General features: G+C 50.5%; 1 long non-coding RNA gene across 1 annotated transcript in view; it reads left to right on the plus strand.

Annotated features, from left to right (window-relative positions):
* The window catches only part of LOC124245260 (uncharacterized), a 7,593-nt gene extending 2,444 nt beyond the window's left edge, over positions 1 to 5,149 (plus strand). Inside the window, exons 2-3 of the long non-coding RNA XR_006890249.1 lie at positions 3,782 to 3,853; positions 4,609 to 5,149. This is a non-coding gene — a long non-coding RNA (uncharacterized LOC124245260). The remainder of the gene's footprint in view (positions 1 to 3,781; positions 3,854 to 4,608) is intronic.
* The last annotated feature ends 1,668 nt before the right edge of the window (positions 5,150 to 6,817 follow it).

Here is a 6,817-nt window from a genome sequence, read left to right on the forward strand (position 1 = left end):
CGCGCTCCGCTGCAGGCGGAGCGCGCGAACTTAACCACTCGGCCACGGGGCCAGCCCCTAATCTTTTTCTTTTTTAAAGATTTTATTTTTTTCCTTTTTCTCCCCAAAGCCCCCCAGTACATAGTTGTATATTCTTCGTTGTGGGTCCTTCTAGTTGTGGCATGTGGGACACTGCCTCAGTGTGGTTTGATGAGCAGTGCCACGTCCACGCCTAGGATCCGAACCAACGAAACCCTGGGCTGCCTGCAGCGGAGTGTGCGAACTTAACCACTCGGCCACGGGGCCCGCCCCGTCCCCCATTAATCTTTTATTACAGGCATCTCAGCCAAGAACCTTCATCTTTCTAGGTTCTACTTGGTTTACAGAGCTTCTCTTGTGTCTGCTGTTTCTTAAAAATCACCAGCCTGAAATAATCCTTGTGCCAAAGAGGCAGATTTTGGGGTGACAAATTCTGCCCCCCTACAGGGCCAGTGGGACACACTTGCCTCCTGAGAGTCACAATAATGGAAACCAGAGGAGTCCAACCTCAGCTTCATGATGGTGATGGTGGTGGTGGGTAATTCTCTAAGGTGGCCACCCCACCCCTGGGGCATAGGGGCTGGCATTGCCCCAGCTGGACTGAAAGTGGGAGTGACGCTGGAGAGCCACACCCTAGATGCCCTGCACCCTCCTTGGCAGGGGCTGAGCAGATTCCATCTCCTTCCACCCAGGAACCATGAGAAGACTGACTCCCTTTTGAACTGAGAAGCTTCCCCTTTTGTGGTGTCAAGTTTAGGAATCACCAAGTGGAAGATAATTTCTCCTAAGCCCCATTTCAGTCAAGACTCCTCAGGTTGCTTGAAGGAACAACTCAATTCAAATTAGCTAATGCAGAACAGGCAATTTTAGTTTTATGTAACTGGGATAGTTTGGAGTTCAGGCATAGCTGGATCCAGGGGCACACATCATATTGTCAGCTCTCTCTCTCCCTTCCATTATTCTTGACTCTCTTTCTCTTCACATTGCCTTCATTCTCTGCTGCTGCACACAGCTGTCTCCATGCAACACAAGAAGCTGCTGCCTTCACAGCCTTCCAGTTTTGCCACCTCATGGAAATAGAGCTTCTCTTTTCCATGCAGTTGTGTGCTGGTAAATGTTTAACGATTGGCTCTCCAAATAAAACAGCTCTGATTTGTAGCATTTGCCAATTTCTCCATGGCACAAATATTCTCATGGTGGTCAATTTCAAGCTACCCAAGAGTGGCACATCTTTGACTCTCATGAGCTGGTGGGAGGGAGGCTCCAGCACATTGCTGCTCTAGTGTCTGCACGCCTATGCCAGGAAATCAGTCTGGTTGCCTCTGCTTGACACTCAGGCCAAGCCCTGGACTGAGCCCTGTGTCCAGGGGAATAGGCTGTGATGATTGCCCAGGATGTGCTGTCTTCCTGCCCTGTGGCTGGGGTTGGGGAAAGGGCACAGGGTGATGGGACCATGAACCAGACTAGAACTGCGTAAATTGGGAGTGGGGATCCCCAGAAGAAGGGGTGCAAACAACATGTGTTCCCGGGAGGCCTTTTCCGCTGCTGCCACTCCCTGGGGCATCTCATATATTACTCTGGCAGCTGCTTAGGGAAGACGGAAGAGAGGAGCTGCTGTTGGAGTGACATCCTCAAAGCAGGAAGCCGAGAAGAGGGATGGTCAGATGAGGCGCTGGGCGAAAACAAGAAGGGGACAGGCAAGCAGCTCTTGAATGGGTCTCAGCTCCTCAGGGCACTGAGGAGGGGACACGGTTGACCCAGTCTGGCAGGGACTAGCAGCATTCTGTGTTCATTTCGTCTAAAACAAAGATGTCAGAGGAAGCTGCAGACTGGCAGGGCTGCCTGCAGAGAGGCAATGTCGCGTGACCAGGAGCTGTGACCTCCTGGCCTGAGCACAGGATGTCGCAGGGCCCCAAGGAGTGGTTGACTCATCTTCCCCCAGGAAACGGGCAGGCATCCAGGTGCAGTTAATCAGCGTGTGTGTTTTCACGCACGTGGGTGTGCCTGTGCGTGTGTGGTGTTAACCGTGGGCAAGCAGGCAGGACCGAGTGTCTTAACAGGGATCAGGCAGGAGACGGGGCCTGGAGGGAGTAAGCAGTGGGGGAGTGAAGCCAAGGCGAGGGCAACCCATCTGGCAGCGTCCAGGGAGGGGAGCTGCGGCTGGCTGCCCTCGATGGTCCTGAGCTGCCCGTGGTGCTGCCGGCCATGGAGCTGTCCTGGGGCAGAGTGGACCCGGTGAAACACTAAGTACAGAAGAAGGGAAGCTTCTCTCCAGAAATCTCACGTTTAAAGCAGTGGATCTCAAAGTGTGGTCCTCGGATTGGCAGCATCGGCATCACCTCGGAACGTGGTAAAATGCAAATTCTCAGGCCCAACCCCAGACCTCAGAATCGGTCGCTCCGCGCTCCGGGGGTGGGGCTGGCAGTGTGTTTAACAAGCCCCAGGGGACTGGCAGGCACACTCCAGCGTGAGCGCCCCTGTTGTACAGGAACACTTGATGCCTCGAAGCATCTCAGGAGCAAACATCATGGGGTAGGGGTGTGCTGTTTGTCCTCGGTCTGCCCTCCAAGATCCATTCTCAACTATTTTCCACCATGTTCTGTGTCCTGGAGCCCCAGCTCTGTGGGCTGACTCTCTGAGCTCCATGCCAGCTGACTTTCTACTGGGCTCGGCCGATGGGGAACAGCAGATCTGAGGCAGGAAGAGAGAGGTCGGAGCATTTCTCCTTCGCCCTCTCCCCACTCCCCTCCCTGCTATGAGGCAGGTCATGTTCCTCCATCATTGCCGCTCCCACTGGAGGCCCCCCTTTAAGGTTCCACCTCTCCCTGGGCTCCCATATAAAACCAGTCCCTCCCCTCGTCTCTAAGAGTGCTAACGGCTTCCGGGTGTTCCTTGTTTCCGGGTGCCTCAATATGCCCGCGTGGTTCCTGTCACTTGTCACTACTTCTGGATGTGTACCCTCCGTCAAAGACTGTTTATCTGCCTCTCGGGGGGTGAAGGCTGTCTCCCGGCAGCACCTGACTGATAGCAGACAGACGTGCTGATGCTGGTGCTGATGCTGTCCCCAGCCGGCCTTCTGGAGATGACAGTTCATTTCTCTGGAGCTCATAGCAGAAGAGAAGGAACTGTGGCAAGGAATGTTCTCAGTGCCCGCCACCATAGGGACTGTAATTTCCAGTTTAACAACAATGAAATGAAAGCTTCGGTCCAACAACTGGTAGAGGCAGAGCCAGGATTGAATTCATGTCTGTCTGGTTCCGAAGTCTGCATTTCCCACAACAGAGGGTGCTTCCCCATAGATTACAACAAATGCCTGGAATCTTCTGATGGCAAGATGATGCTTTCACGATAGATACAGACCCCAAAGACCAGGGCTATTCTGAAATACCATAGGGAAGATGCTGCTGCTCAGCGTTGGCCAGCGGTTTCAGTTGGCATCAGCAGGTTAAGGGAAGACGGGGGAGGGCACATCCTTTGAGGTCCTCGAGGGCCCACGCGCTGTGCGTCACTTGGTCTACATTGTCTAGTGTAATTATCAGGGAATCCAACGAGGTGGCAATTGCTACCTACTTCACAGATGAGAAAATTGAGGCTCAAAAGGTCAAGTCATTTTTGCAATAGCAACTCTCTCTCCCAGCCCCTTTCCATCCTCCCCGGTGCTCATCAGCATCTGACAGTCTATCTTTCACTTGTTTATTGTTTGTCTCTCCCACTAGAATGTAACGCCACGATCAGGGATTGTTGTCTATTTTCTTTCCCACAGCTGCATCCCTCAGGCTAGAAGGATGCCCGGCACACAGTCGGCACTCCATAATTATTGGATGTGCCAGTGAAGGTATGTTACAGAACCAGTAAATTGCAAATCTGGATAGAAATCCAGGACTCAAAAGTCAAGTTTTCTGCATTATTACCACCCTGCTTCCCCTCCAATCAATACCTAGGAGTGTATACTTATTGAGCACCGACTGTGTGCCTGGCTCTGTTGTTGCTGCGTTTGCACGCACATCCATGATAAGTGTTCTTTATGTTCTTCTGTAACTTAACATTTTTTCTAAAAGTTTTCAGTGTCTGATTTCTTTTTCTGAGCTGATTTTCATGTGGTTTGCCTGCTGCGCTTGTTGGGTGGTGTTTTCGCTTCTTGCCCCCCATCAAGGGCCTGGGGCCATCGAGTCATCCAGATGAGTGAGTCATTCATTATACTTCACCTCCTCACTGCTAAAGAATTCACCATTTCTCTTCAAAGTGATGCCATGTCAGCCGTACAACTGTCTCCAGTAGAGTGGCCAAAGGCACAAGGGTGGTGACAAATGGCCCTCCAAACCCCAGCCTGTGACCACAGGCCTCAGATCGCCTGGGGATCTTTGCTACCTCTTGTATCATGGTGGTGGCCGCTGCCCTGACCTACTGTGCCAGGCACAGCCCAGCGATGCCCGGCTCATTTTCCTTAAATGCCCACGAGGGCAGGGGTCATATCTGCGCGGCAATGCTTGACGTAAGTGGGGCTCAATAAACGCATGTGGACAAATGAATGAACGATATGATTGAATGATCACAGCAACATTGTGCATTATCATCATCCCCATTTTACAGAGGAGGAGAGTGAGGCTCACTGCAGCGAACCAGAGGATTGCTGAGTTCCTGGCCGCCCTCTTCGAGCTCCAGCATAGAATCTCTACACATTTTGAATATTTCGGTTTAGGATTTGGACAAAAGATCCCCACAGTTACCTTCTCTCCCTGTGTGGTGTTGGAACTTCCTTCAAATGTAGCTAACCAGGAACTTGGGCGATAAGAGGCTCTCAGCTAGAGGAAAAAACATGATTCGGCAACTCACTTCTGGAAAGACGTGCTCCTACCCCTCCCACTCCAGCAAAACGCCGGGGGCAGACCCGGGAGTGGAAAGTTGCCATCTTCAGTTTGATGACGTTGCTGGGACGTGCTACAGGATGGCCTGCCCGCCACGTGGCAGCCCCAGCCACAGAAGGTGCAGCCTACCTCTTGGGGTCAGGTGTGGGAGACGGGGGCCAGTCTCCTTCTCAGATCACCTGGACAGAATCCCAGTGAGCCGGAAATTCTGGGGCTGAGTAGAGGGCTAAATCTAATCTAATTCATGTCTGTGTCACAAAGTGTGTGTCTCCATCACAACCCCGGTCGTTTGAGAAGGAAAGAAACTTAAAACCACCAAACCCCTCTACTGAGCGAGTTAAGGAGACTCAATAAATTAAAGTCAGAATCTACAAGTTGAGTGACTAAGGGTGTAATTCCTCACATTCCATTAGGAAGGGCCTAACCTCGGGGTTCCTTTAAATGATGAAGCCCCGCCCCCCTCACCTCCAGGTCATTGAAAATATAATTGTACATTTATTCACTCAACATTTACTGAGTTTTTATCATATGACAGACACTGGGCTAGGTGCTGGGGATTCAGAAATGAGATAAAATGTAATTTACACCATTTAAAAAAGGTATCTGTGATGGTTAATCGTAGGCATCTACTTGAATGGGATGTCCAGATATCCAGTCAAACGTTATTCTGGGTGTTTCTGTGAGGGTGTTTCTAGATGAGATTAACATTTAAATCAGTAAACCTTGGCTAAAGCAGATTGTCCTCCCTAACATGGGTGAGCCTTACCCAAACAGTTGAAGGCCTGAATAGAACAGAAAGATTGGCCTTCTCAGCAAGAGAGAATTCTCTAGCAGACGTCTTGGACTTCATCTGCAACGCTGGCTATTCCTGCCTGAGGACCTTCAAACCCGGAACATTGTTCCCTTCCTGGGTCTCCAGCCTGCTGGTCCACCTTGCAGATTTGACTTGCCAGCCTCCATAATTGCACGAGCCAATTCCTTATAATCTCTCTCTCTCTCTCTCTCTCTCTCTAAAACCTCTTTCTTTCATTTCTTTGGAGAACTCTAATATCCCACTGTTATGTTCCTTCTTGCTCTTCTGTCTATCCCTTAAGTTGATCGGAAATTATTTCAAGTGGCTGACATTAACATATACAATAACCAAGATGAAATAAAATGAATTAGGAAAATGGATTAGGGATTGCCCTCCTAGCATCCATTTATGAGAGCTATAGTCCCCCAAACTCAAGCCAATACCTACTGCAGGGCAGCCATTCGGTGCTAGATGATCCCACCCCTGCCATAGCCGATTGGCCCGAGGTTGGCCATCTGCCCTGATTGGGCCAAGCAGAGCTGTTCCCTGGGAGTTTTAAACCTGGAGTAGGAGCAAGCATCAGGTCAGCCAATGGAGGCTTCAAGAGGTAAAGCTCAGGAGCCACCAGTGACCATGTTTCCACCCTGTGGGGAAAGCTGGGCTGCAGTGAGAGAGGGGCATTGAGGAGGAAGTGAGAGAGAAGTCAAGATGACTGATGGGGGGGCAATCGAGTGGTCCCTTGCTCCAGCTGTTCCTGGTCTGACCACATTCCTCTTTCATGGGACACTCTAGTATCCTTATCATAAATCTCCCTTTTTTTGCTTAACATAGTTCAAGTTCGTTTCTGTCACTTTCAACCAAATCATTCTTTTAGACCGAAGGAAAAACAGAAAGGAAACTGAAAAATGAAGCTAGGGTTAAGGTTAGCGGATGAACTTGAGGCTCTGTGGCTCAACAGACATGATAGAACTGGGCCACACGGTCAGCCCTGAGCTTTCCGGAGGCCAGTCCAAAGTGGGAGACAGGATTTATAAGATTCAGTGTCTACACAAATCAAAAGAAACCAAATGGTCGGAAGCAACACTCATCATGGTATAATACTGAGACCAGACGGAGACTTTTTGGGGGGATCTTTTTAGAG

Source organism: Equus quagga, chromosome 10, assembly GCF_021613505.1.
Source record: "Equus quagga isolate Etosha38 chromosome 10, UCLA_HA_Equagga_1.0, whole genome shotgun sequence".
Taxonomy (NCBI): domain Eukaryota; kingdom Metazoa; phylum Chordata; class Mammalia; order Perissodactyla; family Equidae; genus Equus; species Equus quagga.